At 35.9% G+C, this 25,824-nt stretch overlaps 1 protein-coding gene and 1 long non-coding RNA gene across 4 annotated transcripts in view; one reads left to right on the forward strand and one right to left on the reverse strand.

Annotated features, from left to right (window-relative positions):
- rbm26 (RNA binding motif protein 26) overlaps positions 1–15,758 on the forward strand; it is a 29,884-nt gene extending 14,126 nt beyond the window's left edge. For both annotated transcript variants that reach the window (XM_043241629.1, XM_043241630.1), the window contains exons 24-26: positions 13,294–13,512; positions 14,232–14,265; positions 15,687–15,758. The gene's annotated coding sequence lies outside the window, so the exon portion shown is untranslated. The remainder of the gene's footprint in view (positions 1–13,293; positions 13,513–14,231; positions 14,266–15,686) is intronic.
- The window catches only part of LOC122346779, an 86,483-nt gene continuing 69,651 nt past the window's right edge, over positions 8,993–25,824 (reverse strand). For both annotated transcript variants that reach the window (XR_006251168.1, XR_006251167.1), the window contains exons 5-6: positions 13,090–13,202; positions 8,993–9,651 (exon numbers count right to left, since the gene is read on the reverse strand). This is a non-coding gene — a long non-coding RNA (uncharacterized LOC122346779). The remainder of the gene's footprint in view (positions 9,652–13,089; positions 13,203–25,824) is intronic.

Genomic DNA, 25,824 nt, shown 5'->3' on the forward strand with positions numbered 1-25,824 from the left:
GGCAGATTAGAAAGATCTCAAGTCATTTAGATAACTTATGTGAACAAATTTAAAATGCGTGTTCTTTATTGGCATCGATAGTTCACTGAAGAACCTTTAACCTTTCCATTGCACAAAAGGTTATTTAGATTATTAATTTTATCTCCTGAATGACGTCTTCATAAACAGAGAAAAATCGTACATGATTGAACTACATGATGATTTTTTTTTTATAAACCTTACCTGATGCAAGCTGTTTATTTGAGCAAGTTTTCAGTCACTTGCTTTGATTACAAAGACTGTTTTTGTCTGGATGCTATCTGCAGAAATAATTGCCTGTGTTAAAGATCTCAGTCTGTTATAACGCATGGTCAGTACGACGCAGTCCAGAGGATCAATCCTGCTGCACTTGGCTGCTTTAAACTCAGAGTGGAAATAAAGAGACTACATCAGGACCCCGGGGGCTATTCAACATCCCCTCCACCCCAAACACCGCTATCTGTAAATTAGCTGACTTTGTGACCCTGCCTGTAATTGCATTAGTTTATCAATGTAGCACACAATTTATTATCCCGAGCAATAACAGCACACACACGCACAGGGCCGGTGTCTGAGTCTCACACCTTATATTTGGTAATTAGAGACGAAGGATTTCAGGAAACCTCCTCTAACGCCTGCGTTTGAGAGTCTGCTTGTGCTTGTAGCTCTCTGAGCATTAATAAACCCCCTACCAGACGCGCCAGACCTCTATTTCCACCTTTCTTTTATGAGCCGTAGGTGCCTATAGTCACTTTTCGACCGGGTAATAGTTTGTCTGCCAGACAAAACCGTATCCTTTAGACCAGCGTTTCTCAACCCTGGTCCTGGACGCCCCCCAACGCCGCACATTTTGTAATTGACACACACATTTCAGGTCCTGGAGTGTCTTCTAGTGCGTTGAATTAGGTGTGAAACACAAAATGTGCAGTGATGGGGGAAGCTTCCAGGACCAGGGATGAGAAACACTGCTTTAGATAATAAACGGCGGTTCTGAGCCATCTAGATGCTGTTTTTTAGGGATCAGATTTGACTTTGTCAAAAAAGTCCACCAAAGACCTAACCCTCCGGAACCCCCAAGATGTCCTTTTCACATTTCTGGGGTTTGTCATAGTTCGGTAAACAAAATCTACAGCGGATATCATTTTTGCATTTGATTCAGTGACAAAAAAAATGACTTTTACAAAAGGGAGTAAAAACAAAGCTCACAGAAAACATCCTCACAGCAGCTTTGGCTAATATTTTGTGTAATGCGAAGTGTCATTTTAGAAATGGATATTACAATTTTAAGGAAACTTTACTAGATTTGAGATGATGATTATGGAATGACATTAACCCTAACCTTAGCCTTTAACATTTGTATTTCTCATACAATATAAAAAAGTAAATGAGAGGATGCCTTCGACACTTGTATTCTACACTTTATTCAAATAGAAGCTTGAAATCAGTGGATCAAATTGACCCATTAACATCACAATCATAACATAATTGACCCCGAAACATATATGAACACTAATATAAGCAAGTACAATGTTCTCTTCAGTGTTAAAATGTGGCTGTTGATGTTTTTTTTTTTTTGGTCAGCGTAGTTTTTACATGAATTGCATAGCTATTGCATTTTTTTTTACTTCACTTTAACAAAAAAAAAAAAAAGATTCTAATACCTTCCTAAAACTTGAATAGGGATCACGTTATTTTCTCAAACAGTTACGTTAAGTATGACATTGTGACAACGTAAAAAGTGTTAATGCATTGTGAAGACAATATAAATCTGCATAATTCATTAATGCATTGTATATACCATTAAGATATACAGTAAAAACTCTGATGTGCAACATGATGCAAAAAATGAAGAGCAGTATATTTGTCACTTCTCATCTGGCTCGTGTATGGAATGACCTTTATCGTGTATATTCCTGTGATCTCTTGCCTTATTGGTGCGTATTGACTCTTGACGAGTGGTCTGTTGAGATGCAGGTTCAATCTCGTCGTCTCCTGTCCCCGTTATATGCACCTTCAAGCTGTTTAATTAAAGCATGTATTATTAATCCGCCTATATTTGAGTCGTTTTTCCTGTCCCTGTGCAGATATGACTGCTACATTAAGGGTAAATTGTTTTGCAGTAATTCCCATTTAATGTTTCCCTCATAATCGGAGGCTTCGGTGCAGCAGGAGGCGCGGGAGCGAGAGGAGAGCCGGGACAGAGGAGGCCGTTACTGTATCTTAGCGTTTGATGTGCGCGGCGCATATTTGGGGCCTGTAATTAGGTCTGTTTTACAAGTCAAATGCAGCGGCGATGACAGTCGCAAAATATGAGCTTAATAAAAAGTGCCAGCTGAGACAATGCTTCCCCCTGTCTCTCTGCCTCCGTCCTCGTCTTTTTCTCTGTCTCTCGGCCTCAGAAATATCAGCTCCAGTGTAAAGTCAGCTCAAGGCCAGTAATGATTCTTTCTGACTTCACATATACCGCAATTGTTCATTCTAATATACGGCCAGCCACATCTCCCAGATATTAAGATTATCAGAGCACAACGCTCATATATCTGGAGGTGCCGGAAGCCATATTGGTAGCAGACATTGGCGCTTGATTACTACGCATTCATTCTAACCCAATGGAAATTGGTTTGATACGGTTAGACTGATTAGTTAGTGGATACGGTTCAGGAAGTTAAAGGAGACCCGGTGAACTTTTGAAAATCTATGAGGTGCTATTAACGTTATCGGCCTGTTCTTGTAGCGCCTTACAGTGTTATTTTCATAAAATGTGCTTTGTACAGTCTCAGACACACAAACATCAATGTTAATTTATCCGCACAACGGTGGGACATAAAGAGCTAAAGTTAGCCGTTGCGCCAAATCCATATTATTATATTGAAATATTGATAGTATTGTGTCGATTTGTAACATTTCATCAAACAAGACGGGGCAAACGTACAAAACATGACGATTCCTCATTGCTAATGCTTACTGCTAGTTGTTTTTGTAGTTTTTCTTCTTCAATCTGATGTCAAACCGGCTTTTGTTAAAAGCATTTTACAACAGATGATACAGAAAGCAGTTCCTCTTTGATAAACTGTCAATTTATTTAATTTATTTCGGTGTATTTTTTCAAGGGACGAAGGCAAAACGTCAAAGTAATGACTTTAACTAGTTTTTTTAAAAAGACCAGTGAAGGGATTTTGTTTTAAAATATTAATGTATGAAAAATTTCGTGTTAAAACCAACGAAGAGAAAACAGCTTAACCACAAGAAAGACTGATATTTCGTATAATTTAAATCATAATTTTCTTAGAAAAAAATTCTTGGACAAATACGTTGGAAAATCCTTGTTACTCAAAGCCCGTTTTTAAAGGCATCAAATCAAAACTTCAAATGGTACAAAAAAAACTATTCGCATTGGCCTTTCAAACCAGGTTTTCAAAAGATTTTTCCTTTTCATAATTTCAAACGTTCATCATAAACTCAGGAGGATTGGTTTTCTTACTGTCGTCATCCTTTCACTATTAAACCTGTTGAAAAATCTAAGAATATTGTCAAAGAGTCCTGAATAAATACGCTTTCTGTATGGTTTGTTATGACAGGACAATATTTGGACAGCTATTTTAAAAATCTGGAATGTAAGCGTGCAAAAATTAGCAAAGTTGTCCAATGCATGCTAACTGATAATTTTTTGCATGAAAGAAATATGGATAATTTTGACTTATACAATGTATTGGCAGTTTCTACAAATATACTTGCGTGACTTATCATTGTTTTGATTTGTCTCATCTCTGATTATTGCGTTTAAAACGGACTAATCAGTCTTTTTCTTTCTTCTCAGTGATGCGGTGTTGACTGAACTTTAGCGGTTCTGTCTGTACCCTTAGCTCTGCTCCTGTAGATGTGTCTGTTTGACTCTCCTCCCGTCCATCGATACTCCGTCATTTATCAGGACGCGGCAGCCTCGACTGCCATATTGATTCTGTAGAGGCAATTTACTGGGAAATGGCAGTGAAGCAGGGATTTATTGTGCAGCCACTTCATTGTCAGATGATGGGTGTAAAATGTGATCGTAACGAGGGGAATGAGGTGGGTCGCTGTCCCGTCATAAATAACTCCGGTCCCGTGTAGGAAGAGATACTTCATACGGAGACGGATGAGTATTTAAAGAGACAAAGATCTAATATGGTACTCCGTTCTATAGCGATCCACTGTAGACGGGTATGCCTAAGATATCCCTGAGGGGAAATTCATATCAAGTGTAGTGCTATAGGCCTATTTGTAAAATATATCATAACTTACATAACCTATGCCGTGTCATGACTTTTCTATTGTTATATTCTAGTCATTTAGGTCCTTCTTATTATTGAAGTATGTAGTTTTTTGTAGTGAAATCATCTTTCAGGTTAATTTTTTGATCGTTCACGTCTATCGTTGCAGGATAATCTGCTCACCAGTGTTTAATAGTTAAGGTTAGAGGTTAGTTTAAATCGAAAATGCATGAGTAATAGTGATAGCACTAGCATAAAGTGCTAAGTTTTTAATCGATTGTTATAACTGATAAAAAAGCAAGTAACGTTTTCTTCTGAAACATCTTCTGAACCTTTCAGTGATTAGTCATTAGTCAGATTCTTCATGGAATTGTGCAACTGATTGATAAGAATGAGTAGTTTTCATCATTTTAAAATGTCATAATAATAAATGCTTGAGCATGGGACTTCAACGTTGTTTTTAACATCCGTGCAAAATTCTATTAATAGTGGATAAAATCTACCCGGCATAAATGTAGCTTGGTGCACTTTTTAGCGAGACATGAAATACGTACCAACAAGTACATATCACTGCAGTTTCCAAAAGAAATGAACACTAGAGGCACAAATTTGATTACTAAAGTGTAATTATTGCACAATTATCATGTTATGTCTTCAACAGGGGTCCATGCCCACAACCTGCATCTGCAGATTACTTTGATAACCGGCTGGTTCTAAAACAGACAGTTACTCACAATTACTTTGCAGGGTAAACTTCACTTTCCACATTCTGTTGGGCAGTGTTGGACAGTCCTCTCACAACAGGATATATATTGAACTATACGCAGCTAAATGTCAAAGTAACAACTTTGCATGCAACCAGAGTAAACTTTAGACACTTTAGAAATGCATTTTAGTTGCCATTGGACCAGCGTTCGCTGGGATGCCTTTAATGGGCTTATTCAAGTGCTCTTTTATGTATTTCAGTCATTTTTATCCATTGCATCCCCCACATATGTGTGTTGCAAGTTGGTAAATGAAGATACTTGCCAGGTTACGTGTCCCTACTCTGCTTTATTCATTTAAAACCTGGACACCAGCACACAAATGTGTTTTTTTGTTAATGACTGTCCTTCTACAGCTCACTACTAGTTACAAAAGATACTGTCACAACTCCAGTTTCATTTTTCATCAATTAATTATCCCTTGTTCTGGCCCACAATTTAGTGGCAAAAAGTTTTTTTGGCCCCGATGCCAAACTTACTTCCCAACCCCTGGTATAGGGCATATTTCCAACATGATAGAGGAGTAACTTTTCACGACAGTCCACAGATATGTGACAGCAAAACGTAATGTGCCAGGGTTCACGTATTTAACCTGTGTTTTAACGCCCCTACGTTTAAAAAAAACTGCAGTGACATGCAGTGTCACGTAAAAACTGTTGCACAAAAAGTGCACAGAGGTACATATTTTTATGAGGCCAGGTTGGGATAAAGACCATTGAAATGTTCTTTGCACTAAAAAAATGATGGTTCCTTTGAGAAATTACTTTTAACAAAGTTTAGTTTTAATGCTATACAAAATGGAAATGGATAAATGTTGGTTTCCTAAAATGGCACCTAGTATGGCACCATTTTTTTTCCTCGGTATGAAGTGGCATTTAAAAATTGAAATAATTTTTTTTCTTCTATATATTTGGTCGAATAAAAAAGTTCCTGTGGTTCTTTTAGAAAATGACCACTGAATGGGGTCTTTAAGGGAAAAAAATGGTTCTTATATGGCTTTGTTGTAAAAAACCACCTTTTGGGACCTTTTCATTTTTGAAATGTTGGTTCATTCCAGTCTATGGAAAATGGAAAATCTCTTGGAAAATGGCTCCATGAAGTGTCTTTAACATCAATGGAACCGTTTCCTTGCGCAAAAGGTTCTTTATAATGGAAAGGCTTTTTCCGAAGTTCTTCGCTCCAAGAAGAAATGGTTCTTTTGAGATCTTTGGACAACCGAACCTTGTTCGTGTGACTGTGAGCGTTCAGAAGCTTTTGTCCTTGCTCTGATGTCGTCTGTGTTCAGGTTGACGGATGGGCTGTGTGACTTATGGACGTCACATTACCGTGAGCGTGTCACTCGAATAGAAGCATCAGCCGTAATAGCCGTGCGCTCCGTGCCGGAGGTGAGAGGGATTCGACGGTGATGATGATGATGATGATGATGATGAGATCTCTCCCGTAATATCATAAAGCAGTGTTTAAATATTTTAATTTCATTTGTCAAGCCGCCGCCTTCCCCACACTCCATTACTCTGCTAACCATCCCTCATCAGCTGAATTAGTGCATTATTCATCAGCACTAATTATTTTCACATAATGTCTGCCCCGATATATTTAACCCTCACATTATATCTCCCCATAATGGCCTTGTAAAATTGAAGTGGAGTTGGAAAGCTCATTTAAAGAACATCAAAGAGACGAGAACGAGTGAGATGGGAGGCTGCCGAGTTAAACACTTGAGGTCGAGGGTCCCTACTGAGTCGGGACATTTGTTCCTGTCTGATTTGCATGGTGAAGGAGAGACGAGGTCGATGAGTGTGTTTCTCACTGAAGGCTTCTGGACGGATGCGCTGTGGACTATCACAATGTTATTTAGTCATATTAGAGTCAGCGGATCTTCAATTAGTGGCTTTTGGCTACTTTCGTTTTTTCATGTTAAAGAATTTATCGCAAAGTGTTTTTTGGGTGAAAGTGCAGAGCACAACTTTGTTTTTATTTTAAACTGAGAAATCAGTGAAGTTACTATAAAGCTTCAAAAGTCTGATTACATACACAAACAGAACAAAAAAAAGATGATTATGTTGTTATTTTATTATTATTAATGGTTCATTCAAGTGATTTTTTTTCTGGAGAATCATTTAAAACATCTATCCATGTAATAATCCACATATGAGAAAGCTTCAGAAGATTTTTGAATTTTCTCAGCTTGTTTTTATAGGAGATTTTTGGGTTGTTTTAAGTAGTTTTTTTTATATATCATTTTTTGTTTATATAAACTGAAAAATCTACTGTAGCTGATTGCATTATACTTATAAGGCAACATAAAATGTAATGTGTCTATTATTATTATTATTATTGTTGTTATTATATAATGCCCAAAAGTTTGGGTGAGATTAAAAAAATATTTAATTACAGTTATATTATTTTTTATTAGCATAAATTTATGGCTGCTGAAAATTCTGCTTGGTCATAACAGGAATAAATTACATTTTAAGATATTGTTTTTAAAGAAAGCATGTATTTAATAATTTAATTTTTTTTTTTTTTACTGCATGTTTATAGTTATTTTTACTGTATTTGAAATCCAGCCTGGGTGAGCATTAAAAACGTCTTAAAAACTTTTTTTTTTTCAAACAGTAGTGTGTTTAACCTCACGTTTGAGAAGTGATTTCAGTAAGATGACGACTATAACTCATAAACGATGTTTACGCTCACGCGTGTACGGTTTAAATGTGTTTAAACAGTTCGAAAAATATAGTTTAGTTTTTGAAAAAGTTTATTTGTAAGACTTCTGGTTTGCGAAGGCCTTTTTCAATCAATCGTCTTGCGCCGTACGTCTGAAGGCCTACACATCCTTGCAGAAGATGTTTCAAGTCGCTCTGACCTCGCTGCTGTTTTTCTACCGCCTGACTTTGTTCCTCTGGCTCTCCTTGGCTTCTCGTTTACCTTGAGGCGCTCTGACATCTCTGACTGGGGTTAAAAGACCGACTCAGACACACACACACACACGCACGAGAGAGACGCCGGACACACAAACATGTTTTATCGGATCTTTATTAATTCATGGCTTTGACATTCCGCAACATGTAAAATTTAGACACGCACCTTGTTCTTGCTCCAGTTGGTTTATTTGTGGCGTCCCGTGAGCTTTAACGGTGACCTTCATCGAAACCTCTCGCTCTCATCGCAAACACAACAATACACAGGAGACCGCAAAACTCACAGTAACAGACAGAAAACAACTTTATTAGTCTGACAAAACCCCACTGACATTATACAGGGAAAACTATTATACAACTATCTGAAGCCGTATCAAAATAACGCACGCACTGTGAACATGTTAACAAATACGACGCATTCAAGACAGAAGCAGATGATTAAAATATTACTAATTATTTATTAAATCGGTATTTCAAGTGATCAGGTCGAGAGAGCATTTGAATATTTCAAATATGAAAGCTTACGAAATGTATCAGTTCCACCTTGCAGTTCCTGTTATTCCAAGAAAAATATTTTGGCCTAAATTCGAAGCTTGTGTATTTGAACTGCGTTTAAAAATGGGACTGCATGGTTTTACCGGTATAAACGTCCTAAAAACAACATTCATCAGTCATGCATTAACTAAAATGTGATTTTTTTGTACTATTAAAATAGCCGTGCTTATATATTAATCGTCAGTGATGCACTTTTTTCCAATATCGCACATTTTAACTTATTGAATAGATCTTGTTTCACAGTTTGTTTCACAGTATTTTAACCATGTTTATGCATAAATTATATGTATACTTTTAACTGGAAAAGTATTGTTTTTAATGAACAGATTTGTGCAATTTAAATAAGTGCAATTAAAAATGAGTAAATGAAAATCATGAATTAAATATATATATATTCTTATAAAAAAAAAATATATATATATATATATATATATATATATATATATATATATATATATATATATATATATGTGTGTGTGTATATTACGAAAAAGTATGAAGTTAAAATTTAACTACGTTACTTTTTTTGTGTTTTATATATATATATATATATATATATACATACAATGCAGGCCTACATACAATATTTCATGAAAACTATTGTTACCATAATGAATTTTGTATAGTCTCTGAAATCAATTTACAACTTGTGTCTGTTTTTTTTTTTTTTTTTTTTTTTACATATTTCTCAGCATATCTCAAAATATGAGCTTGTATTATGACCTTCACAAACCACAAGAGGCCTGTATTTATCATCAGAAATCAACCCAGTAACGGAGTAGAAACAGCTGGTAAAGTGGCAGTGTTTGGTAGTTTGCATTAACGCTCATCATTTCATCTTCTCTCATTTTCAGCGCTCCTTCAGAGACTTTTCCAATTACCGTTATTGGGAACTCTGGGCCGTGGCAAAAATTAGCATGCGATTCCAAAATGATCTCTCATTTGAAGAGGAGATGCAGATTATGAAATATTCAGGTTCAATTTTCCCCTGTCAGCCATCTGAAAGAGTCATAATTAGAGCGGGATTCACATTGTAATTCATTGTGTGGACAGCAGTGATGCCAGATCCTCCACCTCACGCTCAATAATTCAGGGCCGGGGTCCTGGCCCGGGGTCCGGACGGATCACCTGTGTTTGTGGGAGGGGCTTTGGAAGGAAAAGTTTCTCGCTTAATAGTTAACATGAATAATACATGAATGCATATTGAAAATAAAATAAAATCGGAAACAATTCAATACAAACTGATGTCTCATGAACTCGACCAATTAGACAAATCTAAGCCTATGCCTTTATTGCTGTTTTTAGTGTTAAGAATGACAGGTAGGATTCACGTTAACTTCACCGATAGAACATGTTATTGTAAGTATTATAACATTAATCTTATTCATTTCGAAAATTTTCTTTTTCATGTGCTAATTTTATTACTGGCAATGTAGTGTATGTTTATATATATATATATATATATATATATATATATATATATATATATATATATATATATATATATATATAATTTTTAATTATATTTGTTTTTATTTTCTTTTTTTTTTGATGATGTTTTCGTAATTTTATTATGCCTTTTGTATTTGTAATTTTCATATTTTTATTTAGTTTTCATTTAATGTATATGTTTTAATTAATGTTTTAATGCATTTTTTTTTTTACAGTTTTTCATCTAAGATTTTAATTGTATTTCATTTCAGCTCTTATAATTACAATTACTAATTACGATTAGAATTGTTGGGGGCACAGTGGAATACCAAGGCATACTTTTCTATGAAGCTGCAAATGAAAAGGCTAAACAGTGATCTTTGAAATATTATTTTCTAAAAATTAATGGTGATTTCTACTGAATATCTGAAGTTAGTTGGGACCAGCGATGTAAAGGATCTCATTAACTAAGATCCACTGATGATGAACACAAAAAAAACAGTATATCTATTATTCAGTCAGTCTTAACTAGCAAATTAGGACACAAGTGCAGCGGTTTCAAGAGTGTTTCCAAACTTCTCATGCGCTCTTTTGGAGCCAGAATATGACAGTCCAGACACAGATGTCCTGACGTGTCCTCGAGGAGCGTCTGAGACATCGTCAGACTTTAAAAGCTCAACATCTGTCTGTTGCGTGCGTGTAAAACACACTGGGTTTATTTTAATGAGACACTCATGAAACGCGATCTGCAAGGTAATATAACATGACAGTCTTAAAGGGCAACACGTCACAACTGATTCCGCAGCTTTATGGCGTCGTGTTAAAATTGAATAACGGGAAAATGAATTTTCGCAAAGTCTGAAATGTTTGCTTATTGCTTATCAGCTTGTAAAGCGCAGCTGTGATTCTCTTCGCGCTGAAATAGACAACTAAGAGCCGGGTCACAAACAAAGACGTCGCAGGATCGATTTATGTAGCGAAAAATAAAATGACTAAAACATATACGTGAAAGAAAACGTACAACTTACACTACTGTTAAGCTATTGTGGGTCAGTAGGATTTTTTTTACATTGATTTATTGATTACTGTAACTATGAACATTGATTATTATCATTTTTATAATATCTAAAATAAATATAATATGGTGCCCTCGTATTTTTGGGGAAACTTACATAGAAAAATATTAATAAAAATTAATAAAATATTTAATTAAAAAAATATATATATTTTAATTAAAAATATATATTTTAAAATTATTTCATGTTTTGTTTTCTGCCACATTTCTTCCTTTAAAAGCCTTTAGACAGACAAGTGCGGGTTTCCCCTAAAAAACGCGACAACAAAACGCATTCTCTCCGAAATGCACAGCTGACAGCCGAGCGGAGAGACAAATCCCGGATATTTAAATCAGCTTGAATTACGCAGCGGCTCTAATTGGCAGGTGGACAGGCTCGTGTCTGTAATAATTCACATCCAGTGTCCAAATGTGACTGCGGGATTCAGTCGGACTCATTTTATGCAGGTTTTTCTCTTCGTAATAAAACCCTCATATGCTTCGTTCTCTCGCTCTGACTGCATGATAAATCAAACCAGAGATATTTCAGCAGAATTTAGCCCAAGGAGAGGTAATTTAAATAATATCTCGCGCGGAGCTGCTTCCGAATAAAAATTATGTCTCGGGCAATATTTCATCCAATATGAAGCCGAGAAAATGATTTTCTTCCTAAATAACAAAAACGCAGTAATTCAAATAGGCAACCTTTCTATAAGCAAGGTTAATTACGTCTCTCTCGCTGGAAGAGGAGGGCTCGAACACGCCGAAAACAGATGCCGGCGTTCACGGCGAGCTTTCAAAACATCATGCTTTTCATTACTCTTGTCATTATTGAGAGGATCGTCTCACGCCATAGAGTCGGGAGGCAATCACGGGACATTACGCTAAGCGTCCCACATTAAGCATCTCGGGGTAATACTGTGTCACTTATCATGCTCGCCGTCATTTCTGAAAGGTATCTGACTGGGTTTCTGACTAATAAAGGTTATGTAAGTCATCACTGTAGTGATTCACAGTTTAAAGAGCCAAAAGTATTACTGCCACTAATGGGACTTGATTATTAAACTGAATTATTCATCCTGAAGTAGCCTGTTGGTGGGGAAAAAGCAAAATGGCACTCAAATGAGCTGATAATTGTGAAAAGCGTTAGCAGTTGTTAACCTGCGGGAGACTCTCAGGTTAAGATTGCAGACTACTCTGGCATTTTAAGTTAAGAATAGAAAAATACGGTAAAATATATATTCTTGTAAAAGAAAATTACATATCTGCAAATGGACTTAATAAATATTGACCTTTGGAAAAAATATAATTAATGTCAGTTATTTTAGGAATATTTGGACTCTCTTATAGTTATTATATATATATATATATATATATATATATATATATATATATATATATATATATATATATATATATATATATATATATATATAGTATATATTTATTTTTTATTATATTTTTGCTAGACAAAACACAAAAAAACTATATAATACATTATTATTATTATTATTATTAATAATAATAATAATAATAATAATATGCTTCAGTTTTGTAGTTTCAGTATTTTTTTTTTCATTTATATATATCACTGGACAAAACTGAAAAAAATACTGAATTAAACTGTTTTAAGTCTATTAATAGTCTAAATAGTTTATTATTGTTACTGATTATGATTATGATTATTAATTTTATTATTATTTTAGTAATATTAATTATAATGAAAAATGTAGCATTGCCAATTTGCTGATATAAAATAAGCTTTATAATTTAACAAAGGTAATGAAAATATTTAATATGGTTTTAGTTTTAATTATAATATGTATAATAACTATAATAACTTTGATATAATAAGGTTATTATAGTTATTCATATTCTTGTTATTATAACTATAATTCTTTATATATATATATATATATATATATATATATATATATATATATATATATATATATATATATATATATATAATAACAAAATGTTTTGAGAATCAGTTTTGTATATTTTATATATATTTTATATATATATACATATATATGCTAAAAGTGTCAGATTGTTAGCCATCATGTGTAATTTGATTAAAAAGGACCATATCTTACCATTCCTATAATTTATGATCTGTAGCTGTCATTCAGTTGATGGGCTGAACCTTGAGAAGATCAAGTCCTGTCAATCATCAGTGAACAAAAGGGTCTGACTCTTTAAGAAGAACCTGAGGATAGACAGACAGACACACACACACAGACAGAGGTGGAGGTTCATTAGTGTTTGATAGGTTTTTAATTGGCTCTGTCTGTTTGTAGGGAGGTGATGTGATCTCTGCGGTGTGTCATGGTCCGTCGTGCCCTGGAGATGGTCTGAGGGGGCAGGAACGGGAGAGCTGTCAGCGGATGACACGGAGGAGACGCTCCTCACACACTGAATACAGAGCAGCTGCACATTACAGAACGACAAGGTCCACTGAAGGCCAAAACCATGCCTTGGTGGTAAAACTTATTAAAAATACCACATACATCGAAATGGTGAATTTTCATAACCTTTTCTGTTTATCTCATAATTATGACTTAGTATCTCTTAATTTTGCGTTATCTTATAATATCGTTTTTCATTGCACTTTTACAAGGCTCGAAATTTCACTAACTATGATTCGGTGATCAAAATGTTTGCCTCATAATTTCACGTTTTATTTCCACTCATCTGAATGTCAAAATTCCCATCCTAGTTTTGCTTTACGCCAATTAACTTATCTCTATTGTAACCGTCATAATTCTTTAAGACTTTTTTAGCTGTTTTGACTTTTTGATATCGTAAACTATTGTATATCATCATTTTAATGCATGACTTGAACGTCATATTTCAACTTCACCTCACAATATTGCCAGTCATAATTTCAGCTTTTTTTTGTAACTATGACTAGCGTGTAAAAATGTAAACATTTTTTTTTATTTTTCCTAATAATTATGATTTAGTATCAGATAACGTTTTAGCTCAGAAATACGACTTGACAAATTGATTTTATGACTTAATATCTCAATATTGACTTTTTAGATTAGAATCATGACGTCGAAACATTGACTTTATCTAAATGTCAACTTTTTATCTCATAATTATTAAAACGCAATTATTTAAAAAAAAATTGCACATTTTTTTATTTCAGAATTTCCTTTTACGTCATAATTATTACGTTTGCGTCATTGCCTTTTATCTCAGAGTTTACACTTTTTTCCTCTCCTTTTTTAAGCATCGGAAACGGCCTTCTGTACGACGCTGACCAGGTGTGCTAAAATGTGCAATCAGCGTAAAACACATATCATTTAAGAGCTATATCTTAGTATAATGCATCCCACAATGCAGTGCAGAGCGCTTTTTCAGTGTGTTCTGTTCTGTACCGCACTCTCCTGCGAATACAAAAAGCACGCATGCGGAAGCGCTGCACGCTAGCACGGTATGCATGCTGCGTTTCTCATAGCAGTACTATGGCATTACCGACCGTAACCTATATTCCATTCATGTTATTCCTCCTCCGCTACATTCAGTTTCTCCTCGCTCCAGGTTTCGTGTTCATACGCAGACAGGCCCTAAAAGAGACGTACCGTTACGCTCGGGTCGCCCCGCAGGGCTTATAAAGAGCCGCTCTCCGACCCGCGAGCATCCCCTCCACCCAATTTGCGAGGGCCGATTCGCAAAACTTTAAAGTGTTTGGCTTGTCACATTTCTACCCGGCAAGCAAACAGAGGCTTTTACGGCCCTAATTAATGTCTTGAGCGCTCCGTGCAAGATTTATATCTGAGAAAAGCTCACGATATTACTGTAAAAAAACAGTGCGCTCCGACACAAACGCACATAATCAGCAGAGGAAGGGACACGGGAAGCGCTTTAGGTCCAGAGCAGGTGAGATGAAAGAGATGCCTGTGTGGCGTGTTTTATCAGCGCAAGAGAAAGATGGGGAGGATTTGTCTCTGTTAAAGGGATACAGCGCTCCTTTATTAAAGCCATTTATCACCCTTTGAATATTCTCCTTTAATGGGCTCTTGCCCCTAATTACCCAACTTTGTCAACAGAGGAACCCGGCCAAGGCAGACCAGAGCAAACGCTCCTGTCCTCCTCACATACGTGTCTTTCCTTCCCACAGGCTCTCTCTCTCTCTCTCTCTCTCTCTCTCTATCTTTCTCTCTCAGCACGTTTCGTGCCGTTGTTATGATTAATGCAGACGCGGTCTGGAGGCACGGGCTATCCGTGTACGTGTGTGAGGGACACATCCTCTCGGATTTGGTTGTATTTCATTAAAGGCGAATGAATTTAGATTCCGTAAGCTTGAAAAAACGCTCTCATTTTGGGCCTCGGCGATACAATGGATATTCACAAGAGAGAATTTTAATGCCCTTTTTATTTGGCTGTTAAATTTCCTCGAGGTCGTGTGATGAGGCTAAGTTTTAACAGCGGCGCTGATTTAGAGGCGGCGTGAAATTAAAACCCTTGTTTAATTTTTTTATTGCATGTTTACGTTCCTTAATGTGCATGATGCTTTTGCTTGTGTCGTAAAGGAGAGAACATACGTGATGTAATGCAGCTTGAAATCATTTTTGCTTTATAGTGGTCGTCACCGAGTCTTATTTGTCCATTTCTCCATTCATCTGCCCCCGTTGTTGTACCTTCCAGATGTACAATATGTTGTGTCTTCTGTTTTGTTTTCTAGATCATTGAAGAAAAGTGGCTTGCAGGCTGTTAATGCAGACTTCAGTAGCAAATAAAAACACGTGTCAAGTTTGATTTTCATTCATCTTAATCTTATATAGATTAGACATGCATTCTATTCATTTACTGGCTTCTTTTTCTTTTTGTATTTTCTCTGTTGTTATTATACAATTAACAAAAGCAAAAAAAGGCCTCTAACACTAGCTTGTTCTATTGTGTTTTCTATAATATTATATAATAAAAAAATAAAATAAAATAATATATATATATATATATATATATATATATATATATATATACACACACACATATATATATATATATATATATATATATATATATATATATATATATATATATACATATACACACACACACACACATATAATATATATATATATATTAAGCCCACTGAGACTTTTTGATTACTTCTATTGTTGTCATGTGTGAGTCTCTTTGGATAAAATCGTCCGCTAAAAGACTTACATGTAAATGCTGATGAATACACACACATTCAACCTGCTAAGTAACAATTTTGCTATTATATAGCAAATATATAAATATATAAAATATATATTTTTTTAGGATATAGGTTGTCTGGCTGTGATTTATTAGTGTGGGTCAGTGTATGTCCTGTGTGTGTGTGTGTGTGTGTGTGTGTGTGTGTGTGTCACAGCTATCATGGGAGTTTGAGGGTCCTTCCCTCACAAGTGTCCTGTGGCCGCTGTTATTGTGTTTGCTTGTGTAATTAGCCACTTAACAAGCTGACCTGAATGAAGCCTAGCAATAAAGAGTTTCCACGGAGCTGAATGAGATGCATCAAAGCCTTTGTTTGGCTATTAGACCACACAAAAAGACACTCAGTACAGCATGATTCAGAGAGTATGTGTACTAGGCAGCATGTATTCTTCTTATCAGACTTAAAGAAAATGAAGATGTATTAAAAAAAAAAAAAAAAAAAAAAAAAAATATATATATATATATATATATATATATATATATATACACACACATTATATATTTACATCTATTATAATATTTAATGGAGAGGATTTGGAGACTTGTGTATGTTTGCTTTTCAAGAGAAACATCTGAAACATTAGTTAAATTAAATAAAATTGAGAATATTAATTGCTTCTCCAAGAAAACAAAAAACAAAAAGGAGGAAAAAGCTGGAAGCTTATCAGGTGCTTTTTCACGTGTTTCACGCAAGACCTCAAAAATCAAATCAAAACCCCCTTTTTTTTGTCCATTTCTGTTATCAAGAGCCAGAGATCTGAATATAAACATATCTCCCATCAAATTCTCCCTGGACAAATCTCAGTTGTGCCATCCTTGCTAATGTCGCAGCGATTGTCACGCTTTTCATTTTACGAGACGTTTGAAACGACGGTGCTTCATGACACAAAACCCGCGAGCTCCGTTCGATCTCCTGAACTGAGAAAGAGCAACATCTGAGCGATACGGTGTTCCTCTGGGACGGGCCTGCGCAGAATAATGATGTCTACTGTACATGGCCAACAGACCCGACAAAACAAAAGCATAAAAGCAGCTCCGTTCGCTTGCTATAACAAGTCTGGGGCCCTAAACCAACAGTCACTGCGTGCCGTAAACGTGGATCCTCAAACTGTGTGTGAACAGGTGATCTGAGAGCCGTAAAGATCAACCCCTGCGGATGAGCTCAGCGTCTTTATTTACCCGCAGCTAAATTTCAAAGCAACACACCACACACACACACTCACACACTTATATGAGATCATTTAGCGCTGAATAACGGCTAGTCGTTTCTTTCATTTTGAGACTTTAGTGTAACTTAAGTGTCTGCAAAGGTTCCCTGGTGTGCAATGTGGAGTTGTACTTGTGTGTGTTTTTGTTCTCGAGTGCAGTTATTAACTCCTGTTTAGAGAAAGACACAACGCAGAGCCTCAATCCTGATTGGTCGACGAGGCCACAGTCAAACCGGATGAATCAGATACATTGATCAGAAATACATTTTATGCTTCCATGAGCAATATTGAGATTTTAAGGATCAAAGAGCTTGTTAACCCAGCGGTTAGACTGTGCTGGATCTTACGTGGAGAAACTGTACGACGTTAAACCTGCTAAAGCTGCTAATGAACTTTGCGCATCTGCTCCAGCGCGCGTCTTTAACGTTGAGGACGATGCGCTTTAAAGTCAAATATGAATGGTGTGGATCATAGCCACTGCTTGTGCTGCAATAGCAGATGATGTCCAATAGAGGCCAGTCTCTATGTATTAGTGCATGTGAGCAGTAAACATAATAGCAACATTAAATATGCACGTGGATACACTACTGTTCAAAAGTTAGGGGTTGGTTTGATTTAAAAAAAAATGCTTTAATTAAGCAAGAACACGGTACATTGATCGACGTTCACAGCAAATGCAATTCATTTTCTACTCCCAAACAAGTGCTGTTCTTTTGAACTTTCTATTCATTAAACAAGCACGAAAAAATATTTATCACTGTTTCCTCAAGGATATTGATATGATATGATAACTGTTTCAGTGATGGTTGAAAATGCTTAAAACAAAGCAGCTTCGCTATTATGTAAATGAATGTATTCCAACATAAAGCAGTTATTTTAAAAGGTTGTAATGTGTCACAGTATTACTTTTTTACGGTATTTTTAATTGAATAAATGCAGCTTTGACGAGCAAAAACTATTCATTATATATATATATATATATATATATATATATATATATATATATATATATATATATATATATATATATATATAACCATTCATTATATATATATATATATATATATATATATATATATATATATATATATATATATATATAACCATTATAATATAATAAGATTTTATAAATACATTTGTGTAAATCGAATAAGTGCATTAATATATAATATTGAACATACTGATGAAACATTAATCATATGCATAAAATAAAAAAATAAGCATTTAAGTCAAATCTTTGTTGGTAAAACTGATTCCATTAATTTGGAATACTGCAGTTGTACATTGAATGAAAAGTAATATTCTGTTTTGAAACACCAAACCTACGACGGGTCATAAAACATTTGCTTTGCACGAATACAAACATTCGTTGCATGATGTGTTAGAAAACCTGAGCTGTAATGAAGCATCCTGCAAATAATCACTGTTTAAAAAAAATAGAAGCAAGACCGATATCACAAAAAAAAAAACATTATAAATAACATGAAATATTATAAAGCACAAACTAATACCATTCTTAAATGCCAACTGTCCTGAGGTAGATTTGCTCATTATCTCTGTTCAGTATGTTGATGAATGGCACACATTGCTTTTCACTTAATAGCTCTTAGATGTCATTTTCAGTATTGGCAGTAGGGGGCAGGATCCATACATTGATTTAATGTGGTCATCTCATGAGGGGTGAGGGGTGATGTCATCCTGCCCTGACCCTCCAGAACCTCCACACACGCCTCATTATAGTCAACATACTGTATGTCATGTGTACAGTGCTTACTGTTCAGTGTACAATCGCAAAGTATATGTTATAAATACAACAAATATATTACACTCTCAGAAAGAAGTTCATATTAGTTCTTATGTACACCTAAATGCTAAAGCCCAGCTAATAAAAGTGTGCTTATAATACATTACTAGTTATAAAAATGCATATAAATGTTATTTTTAAAAATATTGTATCTTGTTTAAGCTTTTATTAAGGGAACATTCCGTTTCGCAAAGGCTACTTTTGAATGTTCTCTGAATTCCATCTCTTAATTCGAATTGGATGAGATCTGGTTGAGTCTGATTTAAGTCATGTTGAGTCAGGCTCAATTAAGCATTGAGTAATTAGCTGGGAACTCGGCGGGAGGCCTCTGGGCTCTGTGAGGGCCATTAAGGGCCCGTGGTTAGATCTGAATCTGTCTCTCTACACTGACTGTCAAACGCATTTCTGCTTAACTGACCAACATAAAATCTCCGTGTGTTCGTCTATATGTTTAATCGCATGAGTTTGAGTTTTGGCTGTGTTGCAGTCTTTCAACTCAATAATGCAAAGCCCCACTTGCATAACAATGCTACCAGAGCCATAACCGGAGCCGAGAGAAGCCACAGAACATCCTTCAGGGTCCTGACTGGACTGAGTGTTGAAATCATGTACGGCCAGTGGGTCCATACAGAATCACAGACACCTGCATTACAGAGCTACAGCTCCTGCCTGATGGATATAGAGCCTGGCTGGGGTAGAAAACAGAGACAAAGCTTGTATTTAACATCAAAACAAAACACTTCTTCAGACCTGTCACTGCTAACAGCTACAAGTCAGAAACTATGCATTCATTTTGTATCCAGTTTACGTTTCGTGTTATGTATTTCCAAAAATATTCCATTGTACTAATTGTAAAAGATTTTGGTTTTGCTGAAAATGTTGATTTGAGCCAAACTATACCTTTAAAAACGGCTATATTTTGGCTCAAGTTTAAATACCTAACATTTTTGAAGTAATTTTATTGGTTGATCTCAAAATATAGAGAAAATTAATAGGATGATCTGGCTAAAGGCACTGCTTAGAGATTGTTATTATTTTTTTTTACTTTTTATTAAAATGTTGGCATGGGATATTCCAGCATATGACAAGGGAAATAAAACATCACACGGGTAATACTGATGTCTGATGTTTTCCTCCGGAATGATGTCACTTCCTGGTTTTGCTTTTTAAATTATGCATATACTGTAGAAGAGTAAGACGTGAATCACATTTTTCCCAAGAAAGTATGCCTTGTTTGAAGCTTTGAGAAGACAACAGAAAAAGAAGAAACCAAAAAAAAAAAAGCATAAAGTCACTTAATAATTTACTTTTTGAGATAAAACACATTTTCATCCTAAAATGATTTACAATGTATTAAGATGATTGTGTTTTGCATTGTAAAATGACTCATAGTTAAATGCCTATTATAAAGGTACAGATAAATTTAATAAACATTTTTGGTAATGAATCAAGCGATAAGTGCATAATAAAGTATTACAATGAATAGCGGTGTCAGCTTTCTATTGGCAATAATTTATAATTTGATAATCAGCCACGTCTGATTCAAAATGAAAGCACTGATAAACACTTTTCAATCTTAATTCAAATCAAATGAAGCCATTTGTAATGATTAAAACTGAACTCTAAAGGCATAAATGAAGTAAATTGTGTGATATGTTAATAGGAGTGTATTAATTTGTCAAAGCTCTGCGTCTCTCAGCGTTTCCTGTGTGCAGCAGCGGCGTCCCTAACACACTGAAATATTGAAAAGCTTTTGTTTTGCCTAGTTAACCATGCGCCGGTGTGACACAAACTGTGAACAATGCCATGGCGCACGCACGGGACTCCTCAACTCTATTATTCATGACGGCAGGACAGCAATCCAAACAGAGAGGGAACAGAACACTAAAGCAGAGCTTCACATCAAGCGGTGACCCAACACAGCTGTTTATCATATAAAAGCAAACCGAAAATGTCTTTCAAATCAAACATTTACCTCCGACTGCACACTCGCACCAATAAGCTAAATTATAACCAGAAGCAGACGAAACCGGTGTCCAAAACATAACGTGGGAAGTGTTTCTCCGAAGTTTAAAAAAAACATCAATTTTATTAAATACGCTTACTTTGATGTTTGCATTTCATTATCTGCATTACGCACCGCTCTTCCCTCCAATCAGAACTGACCTTTTATTTAATTTGAAACAGAATTCATTCAAAGGAAATAAAACTCTTTCGATATTTCAAAACTACTTTCAGAAATACCCTCCGGTCAAGCATAGACGCTTAGCGTTTATTAATGAACATTACTTATTAATTTTTATTAAAAATCTTATTTGGTGTTTAGTTTTTTTTTTTACTAACAGCATGGATATTCTTGTGTGAAACAAACCAGCTCCGTTGCTGATAATTCGTCCTATTATTTTCCCTCCAAAATGATGTCACTTCCTGTGTTTTGTTTTCGGGGCTAAAAAGTGTTTTTAATCAATCACAGCAACTCAGATAAAACAGTGACCCAAATTGGGCTCTAGTTATAACAGTTTTCTAAGAAAGAAATAAGAAAACACGGACATGCGGCTGAATTAAAAAAACATGCATATGTTTGAAGAAGTCCAGAGCCATGCGTCCCGAACCCTACAGCTGTGCTGACCTAACTTTTGCCTGCGTGTAAACTCGATCCACAGCCGCGTAAAGCCAGTGAGTGGAAGTGTGTGGAGAAAAGGGGGGTATCAGCAAATAAAGCCCAGAACAGTATGGCGCTCTTTCCCAGCCACTAAGCTAAGCCATGAATTATAGATGCCTCCTGAGGATTTTCTCTTTCCGCTCCTTCTTCCGTCTTTTCTTTTTAAAGGACAGAAAGGCATAGAAAAAACAACAATACACAGATAAAACAAATAGATGCGCTACAAGCCTATTTGGACTGTTACGTCGAAGAGGGATGTGCTCGCAAACGTCTTAGAAACGCTGTTAGAAGCGTTTGCGTGCTTCCACGTCGTATGAGATTTGTTCGCGTTACAAATGCGGGCAGGTGCTGCAAAACGCCGTCATAAAAACTCCCGCTGATTGTCGACATTTATCCCACGCTAACCAAAAAAAGCTTCCCGTTTCCAAACAGGCCTATCAAAAGGCACATTAGCGAACGTGAAAAAAGAGAAAAGAGCCACTAAATCGTGAAAATAGTGAGTGCGAGGTGATGTAATGCTGTCTTACTCTTAATGAATAAATGATGCGCCTGAAATTTCATCGTCATAGTAACTGCCCCATTTCTGTTGCACGCACACACTCGAATGCAGGTCACCGATAAAACCCGAAATGTACGGTTTAATCAGACTGCGTGCACATTGCCAGTGTTTTGTGTTATTTGCAATAAGTGTGTTCAGGATTGAGAGAGAGAGAGAGAGAGAGAGAGAGAGAGAGAGAGAGAGAGAGAGAGAGAGAGAGAGAGAGAGAGAGAGAGAGAGAGAGAGAGAGAGAGAGAGAGAGAGAGAGAGAGAGAGAGAGAGTCTTTATCCATGCGTAAGAGCTCGTGTGCGAGTGTGTCTCTGAAGGACATAAAACAAAACGCAGCGGACCACTGGGGCCTGTAGCTCGTAATTGCGCAGGTGGCATTTTAGCGATTCTCGCCGCACCGGGGTCAATTTTTCCCCAGGTCACTGACAGTGACATCATCAAACCGCTATTAACTCGGCAAACAATTTCGACTCCATCCAGGCCCGGTATCGATAACGGACCGCATCAAACGCACGCAGAACTGGCCAAAATCTGCCCTCAATCTAAACCCTTCACCTCACAGCCCACCAAGCACTACCACATCTCTACAGACTCAAAAAAGAAACAGATGGTCTCCTCTGTAAAGAGAGAAAGAGAGAGAGAGAGAGTAAAAAGCAGGAGGAACAGAGGAATGAAGATGTCAGAGGAAGGAAACGCACTTCAGCATCTGAAGGTTTCAGATGAGACACATCTCATGCGCAAATGCCCATACAGTGGATTCGGACACTTAAGCCATGCTTAAATATGTATGAATGTCATTGCTTTAGATCACTGCTTCTCAGCTGGTTCTGCTTCAGGTTCCAACCAAAGAGTAAACCTGCTAAACTTCTAACCTCAATTTAACGCAGTCTGGCGTGGAAAGGTTTTGTTTTTGAAAGAAGTCTCTTCTGCTCAACAAGTATTTGATCAAAAATACAATAAAAACAGCAATAGCGTTTGAATTTCAAATATCTGTTCTGTATTTAAATATGTTAGAATGTCGTTTATTCCTGTGATCAAAGCTGCATCATTATTCCAGTCTTCAGTTTCAGATGATCCTTCAGAAATCATTTTAATGTACTGATTTGCTGCTCAAAAAACATGGTGCGCTGCTAAATATTTTTGTGATCATTCTATTTAAAGTAGTGTGTTCTAGTCCGTGTTTTGTAAATAAAAATATATTATAATATAAATAATATTTTGTTATAAAATTGTACTTTTGATCATTTAATTTAATACATGCTTGATTTTCTTTACATTATTTTATTTTAATAATAATATACTGATTTGCAGCTCAAGAAACCGAAAATAGTTGTGCTTTTTAATATTTGTTTGCGAAAACTGTGATACATTTTCTTTGATGGATAGAATGTTCAAACAGAAAATAATTTATTTGAAATAGAAACGTAACAAATTTGTAACATTCTAAATGTCAATACTGTCGCTTATGATCTTTTTAATGCATTCTTGTTGAATAAAATGTGTTAATTTTTAAAAATGAAAAATAAATAAATCTATGTATTTTCATTTAACGTGCATAGTATACATATAAAGTTTTTTTATGCAACAAATGACAGTCCAGAATACGATCGCCCACATATTTAATCTTTTAACCTTCAAAAACATTCATGCAACTAAAATCGCTTTACGCTTTGATTCATTAAGAAATATAAAATATAAGATGCTTCTCACTTAAACAACCCAACAAGAGGCCCTGAGCTTATGATATGAGTGATAATAATGAGCTTCGTTCCTAAAGCTCCGTGCACACCTTACGCAAAGGCCTCTGTAATGGAAACTGTAGACAAAGACATAAAGTCGAGAGGTTTGTCACGGGTTTGAGAGCTCTGTCCTGGTCCTACTGGGTGAACTGTTCTCTATTGACTTACAAGCAGGAGGCATGTGTCCAAACGCACTGCACTATTTTTCTGTAATAATAGCCAGCAGCCATGCAGCTAAATTATTAATGGGCACTATTCAATACAAACAGGTAGACACACACACACACACACACGCACACGCGCACACAGCCTATCCAGCCAGGTTTTATTTCACACACAAGAAGTTCCCGCCCACACCTGCTCACATCACGACAAACATCTCTGACTGTTTGGGTGATGATCTGAGGAAGACCTGGACAGACAAGTCCTTTTAAATCACAGCCCGTCAAGAAAAGAGATTTATAAGCTCATGGGTTAAAGTCTAAAAGGTTTCGGACAGCACCATGATGACTACACCATATCTTTTTTTTTTTTTTTTTTGCTGTAAGAGCAGTAGTCCAAGTTTACATAAATCTTATTTTTCTAAACTGGTTCTCAGCTGGAGCATTACAGCCTAAAGACTCGGACCATGAAAATGCAACTAACCATATACATAGACTGGAAAGCAATGCTTCCCGTATTTGTTTTCTGAAAATGCTTCCCATATTTTTAGTTGTTTACATCAAAAATGCCAATAATAATGTCCAATAAAACACAAAAAATTTCTTAAAAAGTAATATTGTTAAATTTAAGCGTTCTATCTCTTAAAAACATTTTTGTTCATTTAGTATCATTGATATACTATCATAGATTCATTAATATAAAAAAAATAATTAGCAATTTTATTATCTTTATTAGTTTTGTTTTAATGCTTTCATAGCTTTTAGCATTAATTAGTTTATTTAGCATAAATTATTTTAATACTTCAAGTTAAACTAAACTAAAATCAGAAATGTTATTTAGTTGAAATAAAATATGTTTACATTGTATATTTTTTATTTCAAATAACGAAAGTGTTTATTTGAGTTTTTTCCAGATTTTGGAAAACACAAAATTATTGCTAGTTATTACTGTACAGAATAAAATCGGGTTCCTGAAGCTGCAAGATATTTTGTAATTAAACAGTTCCACAGTACTTAACTTTAACTGTGTGACCTTTCACAAAAGTGTTCGGTGAAACGGAGAGTAAATTCACCTAAAGGCAAAGAAATCCTCCATATTTTTAGGTTTTACGCTTCTTTTTCCATCTGTAGGTGAATGAACTGAATTTGGCAGCGATGGGCCGCAGAGTCAGATGAGATTAGAAGGTTAAGGGTTGTGGACCGTACCATTACGTGATCAATAGAAGGGCTTGGGGGGGGGGAGCGAGAACGCTGACCTGCTCCTTATGGGGCAGAACACATACACCATCAACCTCTCGACCTGCTCCTCCACATCCTCCTCCTCCTCTCGATCAATTAGCCGCTAAGTAAAGAGATCTGTCCTGTGCCGCCCAGGCCACACTGTAAGAGATATGCCCTCCCCTCCCCTCCCGTCCCGTCCCGTCCCGTCCCATCCCGTCCTGAAATGAAATCCTCCCTGTGTTACTGCAGGCCGCTCTGAGATAAAGGCTCTAAATAA

This window comes from Puntigrus tetrazona, chromosome 6 (genome assembly GCF_018831695.1).
Source record: "Puntigrus tetrazona isolate hp1 chromosome 6, ASM1883169v1, whole genome shotgun sequence".
NCBI classification, from domain to species: Eukaryota; Metazoa; Chordata; class Actinopteri; order Cypriniformes; family Cyprinidae; genus Puntigrus; species Puntigrus tetrazona.